Below are 15,763 nucleotides of genomic sequence, written 5' to 3'. Positions count from 1 at the left end.
AAAATTTAGAATATAAAAGAGAGAAATATCCATATGTCCTTTAGTGAGTCAAGAATGCCTTTAAAAAATCAAAATACCACAAATCAAAGCACAGATCAAAAAAGGGAAAATATTTATACGTTCAACTACATTAGGAAATATTAAGCCTATTCAAAGGACACTTTAAAAAGCGAAAGTCAGTCCTTACACCAGAGAAAGTATTTGCAATGATAACTGGCATTATGTATCTCAAATTTATAAAATCTCAAATGTTACTTAAGAAAAAGACAGGATAAAAAAGAATGAGTATTCCATAAAAGAGGAAATATGACTGGCCAAATAACATTTTAAAATGTGATCAATTTTATCAGTTATCAGAAAAATTAAAAAGTAAAACTACCATGAGATATTTCACAGCCTCTAAATTGGCAAAAATGTAAAAGCCTGAAAATACAAATATTGCAAGCATATGGAGAAAAGGGATCACACCCTTTAGAGGTAGAAGTGTCACTGGCAGAAAACAGTTTGGAAAACTATTTGGCACTTGCAAATAAATGTGCTATGGCTACAGGCAGCTCTATAGATAAATTTCAAAAATACAATTTTGAATGAAAAAAGCAAGTCACAGAAGAATGCATACAAAAGTAACATATAGATTTCAAACATAAAAACGCAGTATATATCTGTGCTGGTACATATGTATATCATAAAACCATAATTAAATCAAGGGAATGATGAACATAAATCTTACAAAAGTGCTTACTCTAAACAGAAAGTTGTGACCAAGCATGATGGATCATGCTTATAATCCCAACACTTTGGGAGGCCAAGGTGGGAGGATCACCTGAGGTCAGGAGTTTGAGACCAGCCTGGCCAGCATGGTGAAGCCCTGTCTCTACTAAAAATACAAAAATTAGCTGGGTGTGGTGGCAGGCACCTGTAGTCCCAGCTAACTCTGGAGGCTGAGGCAGGAGAATCGCTTGAACCAGGAAGGCAGAGGTTGCAGTGAGCCGAGATTGCACCACTGCATTTCAGCTTGGGCGACAGAGCAAGATTCCATCTCAAAAAAAATGAAATAAGTAAATAAATAAATAAGTAAATATAATAAAATAAACAGAAAGCTGAGATGCAACTATTAGCAGGTAGATAGTACACACAGGATCTTCAATAGTACTCAATACATTTTTAACTGGGTGGTGAGTGGTTATTTAGATGGTCAATGAAGAATCTAATCAGGCAATAAAGAGGTCAGCAAAATTCTGATATTTAAAAGAAATGAGTAAGGAACACCATCACTGGGAGTAGTGCAGAATTACACCTACCAGAATTAAGTTATGAAAATAGGAACAGGTAACAACAAAAAAGTGCATAAAGATATCATTGCCCAAGGGACATTGGTTACAAAGAGAAATACTTGTTGAAGAGTATAGTTTTGGTGTCTCCATTCACAGAGGATGTAAGAAAATTTCACCAAATCTACTTGTGATTCACGTTGACTCTATAAGGACTATATAGCCTAGGACCTGTGATTAGTTTTTGCTCTAAAAACAACCCTATTAATGTCCAAAATTATTCTTCCAATCTCAGCCTTCCTGAGATAATAAATCTGCCTCATCAGAGTTAAATAAACAATCAAATATAATGATGATGTTAATCCAATCTACAATATTCATGGTTTTATAATAACTTTAGAAAAACTGTTTGGTTATTGCATCATTAACCTAAAATAATATGACATATTAAGTAATCTGAAAATTGGCCTTGAAATTTACATTTGAAATTTATAATTGATTTAAGACTTGTGACTTTAAGATTCAAACACAAGGGGATTTAAACTTTAGAGTATGTAAGAGACCTTGATTCACTAAAAGTTTAATATGATAGCTTAACAAGAATTATTTAAGTAATTAAGAAGATTTTGCCAGATAGCACTGTAAGACTGACCTATCACACATCTGAAGGCTTTGTACGAAAAATTAAATATATAATCAGTTTAAAATATTTATGTAAATTTAGCTCACTTCTAAATTTGAATATATTTCATAGATTTTAATCTATTAAACTTTATTTTAATGTGATTGTTCATATTTCTGATGAAAATTACTTGATTTATGGCAATGTTAACACGAAATTAAGAGTTTAAAGTCTATATTTCTAATTTGTAATTTTGATACATTTAATGCTAAGTTAAAATTGAGGTAATTGTAAGTAGTCTTAGTCACAAAATCATACCTTGAGTCTTAAAGACAAAAATTGTTGGAAAACCTTAAGAAATTACAAAAATGCAAGGCAAGTCAAAGAGGAAAGAAATCACTTGAAATGGATCATGGTATGATTTGAAAGATAATTCCAAAATAACATTTATTCAACATATGCTTTTCAGGCAAACATCCTTAGAGTCATTCAGTTTAGCTCAGCCCTTTGTAACTTTGTGACTATGGACACAACTCTTATTTAATGTCACTAATCTGCTGCTGCCTCAGATACTAATAGTATATATCTCTCTCTCTCTCTCAGGGTTACTGCAAATATTTAATAGCTCTATACATGTAAAGCACATACGACACAAACAATGCCTGATACCTAGTATGTATTTAACCCAAGTTATTATTTTGATGTTACTATTATTACAACCATGCAAGAAGTTAATGAAGCTCAAACATTTGGTTAATACAGGGGGAAATAGGGCCATGGAGTAATGAATTCTAATATATATATTACTACTACATTAGCTTTTTGAGTTGATACTGATTCAACCACTTCGAACTTATAGATGCAGATATGAATTCACAAGAAGAGGGTTTTGTTGTTTTTTTGTATATATAAGGATAGCCTAATCTATGTTTATATTCATCCACCTTCTACATGGATGCTATGTTCTAGTTAAAATTAGCAGGGTGGGGTGGATGGAGATGATACTAAAGCAATGTGTTTATCATTTTTATACTGAACCCTCTAGTAATCCAACTGAGTGTTATTATGATTATTTGCACATCAAATATGAAGAAAATAAGGCATAGAAAAATTCAGTAATTTACCTAAGGTTTTATAGCTAGTGAGAGACAAATGTAAAATAAACTTCCTGTTCCTTGAACACTACATACAGTCTCATCATAGTTACTAAATTTCAAAAGCAACCTCAAAACGCAGATCACCCACCAGATATGATTCTTTTATTCTTCCTTGGAACTCCATCTTAGTAAAATGTGTATTTTTACTTTCTATTTGGTTGTAAAGTTACTATGACCAGAACTATCTTCATCCTCTTCATAATTATATTACTTAATATATTTAGCTATAAACATTTAATATAACTATTTCTGCTAATCAGATGCTGCCAGGCAAGACTTAGAATTGGGTTGAGAGAGGGTTTTGTTTGTTTGTTTTTTTTCAGGTTGTTTTTTGTATTTTTATGCTTGTTCTTTGCTGACGACAGATGAAATCAAAGAGTTGCCGCTGCCCAGTCCCCAATTTTGTAAGCATTGAAAGGTTGTTGCAGTAGCAGTAGCAGATTGACTCATTGTTCTAGTATCTGGTCACCAGTTTTGTGGATGTGAGAAAGGACCAAGTAGAAGTGATCACCAGACTCTATGTGCCAGTATTCAGGAAGTTGCAGTAATCCTTAATTGCTCCTAGCATACTGGTATCTAGATCATAATTACAGTTTTTCAGTTTAGTATTAAACTGTCAGACTTTTGATTCTCCACCTTTCTGATTGAGATACAGATAGCATCCCTGCCAGGTCAGTTCTGTGATATTCTGAGGCTAATTCCTGAAGGCACAGTCTAGAGCTTGCTTCCAGCTTTTCTGATGATTTTGCAGGCAATTATCAGAAAAGCTGGAAGCAATCATTTTAATTCCCTGAATCAAATAGATTTCTGCTTAAAATTGCACTCCACTGATATATTCTACCATACAGACAAACTGCTTCCTACAATTACGATGTGTCTGGGTGAATTCATTCCATGTGTTTTTCAGATTGAAATCATGTCCAGATAAGCTATAACCACCAACTCACATGCTTGGTCCGGTTTTTACAAACAAGTGATTTTGGTTTTGAAACTTAGGGCGTGGCTCTCACACTGAGAAAATATGCACACTGGTCTCTTCTGAAATGTACACATAGTGATATCTTTGCTCTGCTTTTTCTTGCACTTCTGCTCTATCTTCTTGATTTTGATGCTTTCTACTTATTTGGAGGATGAGACTTCAGATGTTTCCTATTTTCATTGAAGAGGAAGTTTGCATTTCTGTTTTTTACAGAATGCACTGAATGCTTTGTGAGATTCTCACACAGCACAGAATGCTTTTAGGAGATTTCTAAAAGGATAATGAGAAAATGTTAACTTTACTTAACCATGTTCAAAGAGGAATTCTACATTTGTTCTTTCCTTGAGATATCTCAGGCCTCAAAATATATAATAAACTTCCAGCTTCTTCTGGGCTGGATGCTTAATTTTTAAATGTCTTGTTTTAAAATGTCTTATGAATAACAATGGAGCCAAACTATCATTAGGCAATATGTCATGATGCTTGAAGTAATTTCCACTGGTATTTGTAGTAGATATAAATTCATAATTCAATTACACTTCTACATTTCAAATTTGGGTCCTAATTCTTGTCACTTTTGATTGGATATCATTGGCTTTAGTTTGTAATTAGATACATAAAAAGTCCATAATAGTTGATATATTATACCTCATACATCTAGAATAATAGATATAGAAAACATAGTAACTTAGTTACTCCTCATTCTTCACTTGTGGTTACACTAAGAATATTTTCAACCAGTGGTTTCCTTCAAGGAATAATTTTAAGCCTCCTTCATTAATTTTCTTTTGCGCCTTTGCCAAAAATCAGTTGAGTACATTTCTGGGTTATCTATTCTGTTTATTGATATGTGTGTCTATCCCTCTGCCAATATGACACTGTCTTGATTACTATAGCTATCTAGTAAGCCTTCATATCAGGTAGCAGTCTCATAATTCCTCCTGTATTATTCTTCTTTGTAATAATCAAAAAATGCAAAGATGTACTAAGTGAAAAAATGTGAATTCTCTCCTCCCTACCCTCTCCAACCTCTGGTAACCACTGTTCTACTCTCCTTTTCTATGAGAACAACTTTTAGATTCCCATATGAGTCAAATCATGTGGTATGTGTCTTTATGTGTCTAGCTTATTCGACTTAACATAATGTCCTCCAAGTCCATCCACAATGCTGCAAATAACAGGATTTCATTCTTTTTTTATAGCTAAGTAGTACATTTTTTATCCACTCATCCATTGATGGACACATAGTTTGATTCTATACCTTGGCTATTGTGATTATTACTGCGCTAAACATGGGAATGCAGATATCTCCTCAACACACTGATTTCATTTACTTCGGATAAATATCCAGCAGTGCAGTAGTCGGATCATATGGTAGTTCTTCTTTTAATTTTTTTGAGAAACCTCTATGTGGTTTCCATAATGGCTGTCCTAACTTAAATGCCTTCCAGTAGTGTATAAGAGGTTCATTTTTTCCATATCACTGAGGTGAGGTGATATCTCATTGTAGTTTTAATTTTCACTTCACTAATGATTAGTGATGTTGAGCAGTTTTTACTATATCCGTTGGCCATTTGTATGTCTTCTTTTGAGAACTGTCTATTCAGGTATTTGCTCATTTTTAATAGGGATATTTGGGTTTTTTCTTATTAAGTGGTTGAAGTTTATTATATATAATGGATGTTAGTTCTTTATCAGATGTATAGTTTGTAAATATATCCTCCCATTCTGTAGGCCATATATAACAAACCCACAGCTAACATCATACAGAACAAAGAAAAGCTGAAAGCTTTCTCTCTAAGAGCTGGAAGAAGACAAAAATGTCCATTTTTACCACTTTTATTCAACTTAGTGCTGGAAATCCTAGCCAGAGCAATCAAGCGATAGAAACAAATAAAAGGCATTTGAATTGGAAAGGAGAAAATAAAATTGTCCCTGTTTGCAGATAAGAAGATCTTATATATAGAAAACCCCAAAGACTGCATGAAAAAAATTAGAATAAACAAATTTAGTTAATTTATATAATACAAAATTAAAATACACAAATTATTAGCATTTCTATACACCAATAAAATTAACTGAAAAAGAAATCAAGACAGCAATTCCTTTTACAATAGCTACAAAAACAATAAATTACCTTGGAGTAAATTTAACCAAAGAAGTGAAAGATGTCTACAATAAAAACTATAAAACATTTATTGTATATGTATATATATGTGTGTATATAGAAAAAAATTGAAGACAGTTGAATCCAATGTTCATGGATTGAATGAATTAATATAGTTAAAATGTTCATATTACCCAAAGCAATCTATAAATTCAATGCAATCCCTATTAGAATATCAATTACATTCTTCACAGAAATAGATAAAGCCATCCTAACTGTGTTTGGAAACACTAAAGACCCTGAATAGCCAAAGCAATCTTCAGCATAAATAACAAAGCTGATAGCACCATGCCACCTTACTATAAAACATACTGTAAACCTATAGTAAACAAAACATCATGCTACTGGCATAAAAGCAGACACACACACAAAAAAATACAACAGAAGAGAAAGCCCAGAAATAAAGGTCCAGTGAATTTTTGACACAGGTACCAAGTATACACAATGGGGAAATGACAGCCTCTTCAACAAATTGTGTCAGAAAACTTAATATCCACATGCAGAAGAATAAAGGAAGGTAGACCCTTGTCTCTCACCATATACAAAAATTAACTCAAAATAAATTAAAGACTTAAATGGAAGACCCAAAACCATGACATTACTGGAAAAAAACAGAAAAAAAAACCTCCATGACATTGAAATAGAAAAGGATTTTTTGGATATAACCTTAAAAGCACAGGCAACAAAAGTGAAAACAGGCAAACAAGATTACATTAAACTAAAAAGACTCTGCACAGGAAAGGAAACAATCAATAGAGCAAAAACAGAAAACCTTTATATCTCTGTATCACACTGGTAAAAGCTAGGAATTACTTTATATCTCATTGCACAAAATTCACCAGTGAAGTTTTTCTGTATTTCCAGAAATAAGACTTCAGAAGTATATTGACATTTGAATGGCCAAATTCTTTATATTATCCCTATGAGAATGCCTAAGGCCAGAAAATGAAGGCTATTTATTTTCTTTCCTCTTCCTCCTTTTATGTGGGTGGTGAGAGATGGGTAGAGACATGGAATTCCAACTATATAAGAGCAAAAATTATGAAGACTATATTTCTGAAAGCAACTATAATCCTATGAAAAAATAATTGTCCCTGGGCTGAGTAATACTAGTAATTTTTACTTATCATATGTAACTCAGGCAGTATGAAACTTTTTTTGTTTGTTTTGATTTCTGTTATGTTTTGTTTTGCTTTTAACTACAGGTTACAATATGAATACCAGATTGTAGAATATGTCAGACATTTTAGCCCTCACTCAAAGACAGTACCTTCTGCCTCTTCGTTATGCCCATCTCCCACTATTACCTGGCCCATTAACATCACTAGTCTAGTAAATACTCTCAGAAGCCACTATTGGTTATCATTCTATTGCTGGCCCAATGAAAGAGTTAACTTAAAATTAGTGTAAATACTTGGGTTGACGGAGAAAGTAATAGGATTTTAACTTTCATATTCAAAACAATTTTCCACAAGAAATATAGGTCCACCCATGAGTCATTTAAATGGAGATGGAGCAAAAAAACAGAAAAAAGATGGATAGGCACTGTGATCTAAATATGTTTCTCTACTGCTTCTCTTCATACCATGAGGCATAATTAGGTAAAAATAAAATTAATAAAACTAATAAAGGATCAAATTTTTTGAATAATAAAATAAGAAAAATGGATTTTATTGACTAAAAAATTATAAATGTGTAAAACTAATCCAGACATAGAATTTTTATTACTGTAAATATTAATTAACTTTATTTTTTTAACTAAAACAAATGCCCTGCCACTTGCTGCAGCTTTCTTAGGCTGTTGTAGCAATTTAGATGAACACCGTATAAGTAGAAGCATAGATTATTGAATCTCAGAATCTAAGGACACTCTCTTAGCCACAAAGCATATATTGATAATGTCATATCTTTTTTTACCTTTTTTTTTTTTTTTTTTTTTTTAGACAGATTCTCACCCAGGCTGGAGTGCAGTGGCACGATCTCGGCTCACTGCAAGCTCTGCCTCCCGGATTCAAGCCAATTCTCCTATCTCAGCCTCCCAAGTAGCTGGGATTACAGGCTCATGCCACCACACCCAGCTAGTTTTTGTCTTTTTATTAGAGTAAGGGTTTCATCATGTTGGCCTGGCTGGTCTCGAACTCCTGACCTCAAGTAATCCGCCCGCCTCAACCTCCCAAAGTGCTGGGATTACAGGCGTGAGCCACCGCGCCCAGCCAATAATGCCATATTTTAAGTAAGATCTTGAGTGAAGCAAATTCAAGAAATGGAATATTCACAAAGACTTTTTAAGTATCATTCCATCCCATCATCATGATTGCCAACAATAAGGGCTAAAACATTATAAACAAAAATGTTGTCAATGGTCATCATTGGGTAGTGGTTGATTGAGTCTGACACACCATTTTATTGTACTATATAAATTTTTATTATCTTAATATCTTAACTTTAAAAATTTATTATTGAAAAACAACCTTTAGTTCCCCTGAAAACTAACAAGACACAATAAAATAGGAGTTATTATGGGAAGGCATTGCCCACATCTTTTAATTGTGTCTTATATTTGCTAACTTTCAAAGCACTATGAGAACTCTTTGATTTATTGGAACTTACAATAAAGGTTTTCAAAATATAAGATACAAACTTGCCCAGAATTTTTGTAAAATTCTGTGTGGTAGTCATGAGGGATACTCATCAACATACTGGTATCTCTTCCTGAATATACTGCTATTTTACTTCAACATTCTGTTTAATTAGGGATAGACATATGAATCAATTTGGATATTTGAAAGGAAACACAAATCATATATATTCCTTATGAGAAGAATCCTTAAAGAGTTTGTGCTTTTAAAAATGTTCTCCAAATTCTTTTATCCACCGGCATGTGCGCAGTGATGTTCCAGATAGTGAAGTTTCAGCTTGTATTCTAGATTAAAGACGGTGTAGGCTGTATTCATTTTTTAGGGCAGCCATAATAAACAACCACAAATATTTGGTTTAGAAAAACAGATATTTATTATCTCACTGTTCTGGAGTCCAAAATCAAGATTCCAACAAACTATTCTCCCTCTGAAGGCTCTACGGGAGAATCCTTCCTTGCCTCTTCCAGCTTCTGGTAGCTCCTGTCATTATTGGGTATAAAGATGCATTACTCCAATCTAGCCTTTCTCTTCACATTGTCTCCCATGTATGTCTTTTTGCATACTTCTCTATCTCTTATAAGGATACTCTCATTGGATTTAAGGCCCATCCTAATCCTGTATGATCTCATATCAATCCTTACCTTAATTATGTCTGAAAATAACATACTTTCAAATAAGTAACATTCTAAAGTTCCAAATTAACACAAATACTATTCAACCCACTACATACCACATATAGTGTAAGCAAGAAATAAAATTTGTTGTTTTAAACCACTGAGAATTTTGGATTATTTGTTATTGTAGGAAAACCTAAACCATCCTAAGTTCTATCCCCCTTTTCAGAAAGAAAGTTTCTAAATTGAATTAATGAATGTTCTTTTAAATGTAAAGATTCCTGGATGGTGCAAGTTAACAATGCAATCTATAATATTAATTGCATCTGCTATCATTGAACAAATTTTACATTAAACAATATTAAATGTCTTTGGTATTAGTACAATTAATCAACGTTCACACAAGGAGAAATTATAAAGCTTGTTCCCACACAGAACCCGTTTGAACATTTTAACTTATTTAACCAGCAAATTAATTAAATGGAAGTTAACTCAAATATTGTGTGTGTGTGTGTGTGTGTGTGTATGTGTGTGTGTGTTGGAGAATGAGGTCTATTATATAGCAAAGGGGAAACAAACTATCATCTGTTTAGTATCCATTAAGTACCTAGCATTATTGCAGAGCCTTCTCACATATTTTATCTCATTTTTTCCTCCTAACACAGCTATTAAATATTATAATTCCCATTTTATACATGATGAAACTGCAGCTTGGAGGTAATTTGGTCAAGGCTATGAAACCAGAAAGAAGCAAAGTCTGAATCCTAATCTAAGATTACTGATTAACAAAGACCATTTTATTTCTATTATACTGCAACACTAATAGAATGAACTAAGTTGATTAAATGACTTTGGGACTAGTCGAATCTTTTGCAACAGATAGAGATATTTATAGACAGACCTAGAACAAGTAGCCCAAATTAGAAGCTATCCCATCTTCTTTGCAGATGAACTTTGACTTTGTTTTATAAATGTATGAGATTGCTTTGTAAAAGACAGAAGTTTGGCTAAAGCAAAATATATTTGTGTCATTAGACTCTAAGCATAGTGACCCATCAGCAAAAGGGAAGAATAAAATAGTGGTATGAATGTGAACCTACTTTGATTATTGGTTAAAGTCTAATTATACTTTACCTTTTTAACAAGGTAAGAAAGAACTCAGCTCAATCTCTCATTAGCAGGAATTTCCACTGAAGAATCTATATGAGAACATTGAAAATTAGGCACAAAATATCTTGTATATCAGAGATCAAAGTGTTCATCAATTCTGTAAAGAGGAAGAAATTACAAATGGATAATCCTAAGTAAATCATGGACTCATGGACTCCAAATGCTTAAGACTTAAACACAAAGAAACCATAAATAATTTTCTGCTATACAAGACAGATATGACTTATTTAATTTTAGTGTTGGCATAAAAATTCTAAATGAGTTACCCAGGTTTAGATACAAGCCTACTATTAAGAAAACATTTTGTGAAATCTTATGAGAATGATAGAGTCGTGTCTGTTCTCATTTATACTATATGCTAGCCATATTTATTTTATTTGATCCTTATGTAACACATTGTAATTTTTAGCTCTTGTGCTTTAAAATTAAGCTAATATAATAGTCATTTTGTTATTACTTCCAATATTTTCCAATATTTGACGTTTCTTTGGATGTAAGTTCTATTTCAAAGTCAATTTATTCAAAAAATTGTACTTGCATTGTCATAAGTTGTAATCTTAAAATGGAAATTCTTCTTAAAGTTGAGGAAACAACCATCCACAGACACCTCTTGCACAGGAGGCAAACTTATTCTCCTCAACAATTTTAGATATGTCAAGGCTTCTTTACTCTTAAGGAGTAAAGAATGAATAGAAAGTTATACACAAAAGTTTTAGATCTGAAGAAAGTGTCCAATGACACATCAAAAGGAATGCAATGGGTGAGAGATGTTTCCAGGCATTAAGAAGCTACAGATAGTTTTGTGTGATGATGTTTTAAGTTATGTTTAATGATAACAGTCATAACTGGAACTACAGAGATAAAATCCATGAAGACTTTTCTACTTAAATCTGAACATTCAAGAGTTTTAGGAAAAGAAAATACAATGCTTACCTACAACGGTTGAACAATCCATAATTACAAATTTTCCTGACCACATAATGTGGTTTGGCCCAACAAATATTACTATGCTTGTTGTCTTTAGAAAGTTCCAAGTTGAACAAATACTTCAGATATCTTTATGTTTATTGATTCAACAACATTCAACAAATGTGTCTGGGCTCCTACTATGTGATGAGCCCCATTCTAGAGCCTAGGAATGAGGTAATTAGTAAAAAAGATAAAAAATATTTTCCCTCATAGAGCTTACAATATAGTGACAAAATATTTTACATAAATGAATATGTAAAATATACATTATGGTAAATGGGAAGCAGTGAAGTGGAGAAAAATTAAGGAAGAGAATAAGGAGTGCTGGGGTAGGAACAAAATTTTAAGTAAGGAAGTCAAGAAAGTCTTCAAAGAAACGGTGGCAATGGTAATAAGACTTGACGAATGTGTAGGAATGAAACCAAGATGATTTTGGGGTGAAAGAGAGTTACCAGTGGAAATAACAAGTGCAAAGACCCAGAGGTGGGAATATGCCTGCTACGTTTCAGGACAGAAAGGAAGCCAGTGTGGCTGGAACACAGTGTAATGGGCCTTACGGGCAATGAAAGATTAGACTTTGTACAGAGTGGGCACAACTGATATCTGAAAAGAATATTCTGGTAGCCAGAGTAGAATAAGTATTATAGTAATTGGCCATCTGACAAAATGCCACCTCAACCAAATTTTGTTTGTTTACCTATTTGGACTTATTTTTAAGGTTTTTTTTCCTATTTTTAAATGGAAAAATGTGAGTGAATAAATAAAATGGGGAAGAATAATACTAAACTTGAAATTTTAAAGTCTTTTTAAAGACATTTTAAAGTCACAACCAAGAAATAAAACAGGCATATGAAAAATTTTCTAAACAGACAGATTTATGTTGCAAATTACCCAATAAAAAGAATCCAGTAATTTAAAGCAAAATACGACCGCCGGAGGGAAGGCATGATTTCTAGTCTACTTCACATTTCTTATATTCATGACACAAAAAGAATGACCATGTATGTGAGTTCAACTCTCCACATATTTGATCTATAATAGTTTGCCATATGTTTTATTCAAAGTATACCTTATCCAAGACATTATTGCCAGTTTTAAGCAGTATAAATTTTGCCTCATATCTGTCAGTTTATAAAAATTTTGTTCTTCATGCTGAGAAATTTTGAGAGAGAAATATATTATAATTATGTTCAACACAGAACATATCTATTTACCATTAGATACAATTCATCCAATGGAAGAGAAAGGATGACTGTTTCTGTAGCAGTCCTTTCTATTTTTTCTCCAAATCAACAGGTCATTTTGTTAGTTCATTTTCATGCTGCTGATAGACATACCCAAGACTGGGTAATTTACAAAAGAAAGAGGTTTAATGACTTACAGTTCTACATGGCTGGGGAAACCTCACAATCATGGTGGAATGCAAGGAGGGCAAGTCACATCTTATGTGGATGGTGGCAGGCAAAGAGAGAGAGCTTGTGCAGGGAAACTCCCATTTTTAAAACCATCAGATCTCATGAGACTTATTCACTATCATGAGAACAGCATAGGAAAGAATCACCCCTATGATTCAGTTATCCCCCACTGGGTCCCTTCCACAACATGTGGGAATTATGGGAGCTACAATATGAGATTTAGGTGGGGACACAGTACCAAACCATATCATCCCACCCCTGGTCCCTCCCAAATCTCATGCCCTCACGTTTCAAAACCAATCATGCATTTTTAACAGTCCTCCAAAGTCTTAACTCATTTCAGAATTAACTTGAGAGTCCACAGTCCAACATCTCATCTGAGACAAGGCAAGTCCCTTCCCTGTATGAGCCGGTAAAATCAAAAGCAAGTTAGCTACCTCCTAGATACAATGGGGGTACAGGCATTGGGTAAATACAGCCATTCCAAATTGGAGAAATTGTCCAAAACAAAGGGGCTACAGGCTGCATGCAAGTCTGAAATCCAGTGGGGCAGTCAAATCTTAAAGCTCCAAAATAATCTCCTTTGACTCCATGTATCACATCCAGTTCATGCTGATGCCATAGGTGGGCTCCCACAGCCTTGGGCAGCTCCACCCCTGTGGCTTTGCAGGGTACAGACTCCCTCCTGCCTGCCTTCACATGTGGCATTGAGTGTCTGTGGCTTTGGCGGGCACAGAGCACAAGCTGTCATTAGATCTACCATTTTGGGGTCTGGAGGATGGTGGCTCTCTTCTCACAGCTCCATTAGGTGGTCCCCCAGTAGGGACTCTGTGTAGGGGCTCTAACCCCACATTTTCCTTCTGAACTGCCCTAGCATAGGTTCTCCATGAGAGCCCCGCCCCTGCAGCAAACTTCTGCCTGGGCATCCAGGTGCTTCCATTCATCTTCTGAAATCTAGGCAGAGGTTACCAAACCCCAGAGCTTGACTTCTGTGCACTCACAGGCTCAACACCATGTGGAAGCTGCCAAGGCTTGGGGTGTGCACCCCCTGAAGCCACAGCCTGAGCTCTACATTGGCCCCTTTCAGCCATGTCTGGAGCATCTGGGACACAGGGAACCAAGTTTTCTATGCTGCATACAGAACAGAGATATTGGGCCCAGCCCATGAAACCAGTTTTTCCTCCTAGGCCTCCAGACCTGTGATGGGAGGGGTTGCCACAAAGACCTTTGACATGCCCAGGAGACATTTTCCCCATTGTCTTGGAGATTTACGTTCAGCTACTTGTTATATATGAAAATTTCTGCAGCCCACTTGAATTTCTCCTCAGAAAATAGGATTTTCTTTTCTATGACATGGTCAGGCTGTAAATTTTCCAAACTTTCATGCTCTGCTTCCCTTATAAAACTGAATGCTTTCAACAGCACCCAATGAATGCTTTGCTGCTTAGAAATTTCTTCCATGAGATACCCTAAACCATCTCTCTCAATTTCAAAATTTTACACATCCCTAGGGCAGGGGGAAAACGCCGCCAGTCTTTTTGCTAAAACATAACAAGAGTCACCTCTATTCCAGTTCCCAACAAGTTCCTCATCTCCATCCTCAGCCTGGATTTCATTGTCCATATCATTATCAGCATTTTGGTCAAAGCCATTCAACAAGTCTCTAGGCAGCTCCAAACTTTCCCACATTATTCCTGTCTTCTTCTGAGCCCTCCAAACTGTTCTTATCTCTGCCTCTCACCCAGCTCCAAAGTCACTTCCACATTTTCGGGTATTTTTTCAGCAGTGCCCCACTCTATTGGTAACAATGTACTGTATTAGTCCGTTTTCACACAGCTGATAAAGACATACCTGAGACTGGACAATTTACAAAAGGAAGAGTTTTAATGGACTTACAGTTGTACATGGCTGTGGAGGCCTCACAATCATGGCAGAAGGCAAGGAGGATCAAGTCACATCTTATGTGGACAGCATCAGGTAAAGGCAGAGAGCTTGTGCAGGGAAACTCCCATTTTGAAAAGCATCAGATCTTGTGAGACTTATTCACTATCATGAGAACATCATGGGAAAGACCTACCCCTTGACTCAATTATCTCCCACCAGGTCCCTCCCACAACATGTGGGAATTATGGGAGCTACCAGATGAGATTTGGGTGGGGACACAGAACCAAACCTTATCAGTCATTAATCTTTTGGGAAATTAGAAATTAATTTGTAAATTTATTAAACTGGTTTCTAATGTAAGATTCACTATTTGTATTTACTCTCTTGTCCAATTTTCTATACGATTTACAGTATGCTTACAAATTGTATAAAATGTATATATTATCCTTCCTAAGATTTTCATAAAATAGTCCAATTCTCTTTCCCCAGATAAGTCTAATTCTCTCTTTCCTATAGAGTGTAAAATGAATTATATATTGACTCAATTATATACTGACTAATTTTTTTTGTCCTTGCAAAAGTTTGCTGAGAATAATGGTTTCCATCTTCATCCATGTCCCTACAAAGGACATGAACTCATCATTTTTTATGGCTGCATAGTATTCCATGGTGTATATGGGCCACATTTTCTTAATCCAGTCTATCATTGTTGCACATTTAGGTTGGTTCCAAGTCTTTGTTATTGTGAGTAGTGCCGCAGTAAACATACATGTGCATGTGACTTTATAGCAGCATGATTTATAATCCTTTGGGTATACACCCAGTAATGGGATGGCTGGGTCAAATGGTATTTCTAGTTCTAGATTCCTGAGGAAT

Source organism: Symphalangus syndactylus, chromosome 6 (assembly GCF_028878055.3).
Source record: "Symphalangus syndactylus isolate Jambi chromosome 6, NHGRI_mSymSyn1-v2.1_pri, whole genome shotgun sequence".
Taxonomy (NCBI): domain Eukaryota; kingdom Metazoa; phylum Chordata; class Mammalia; order Primates; family Hylobatidae; genus Symphalangus; species Symphalangus syndactylus.
Note: the sequence above shows the minus strand (reverse complement) of the source record.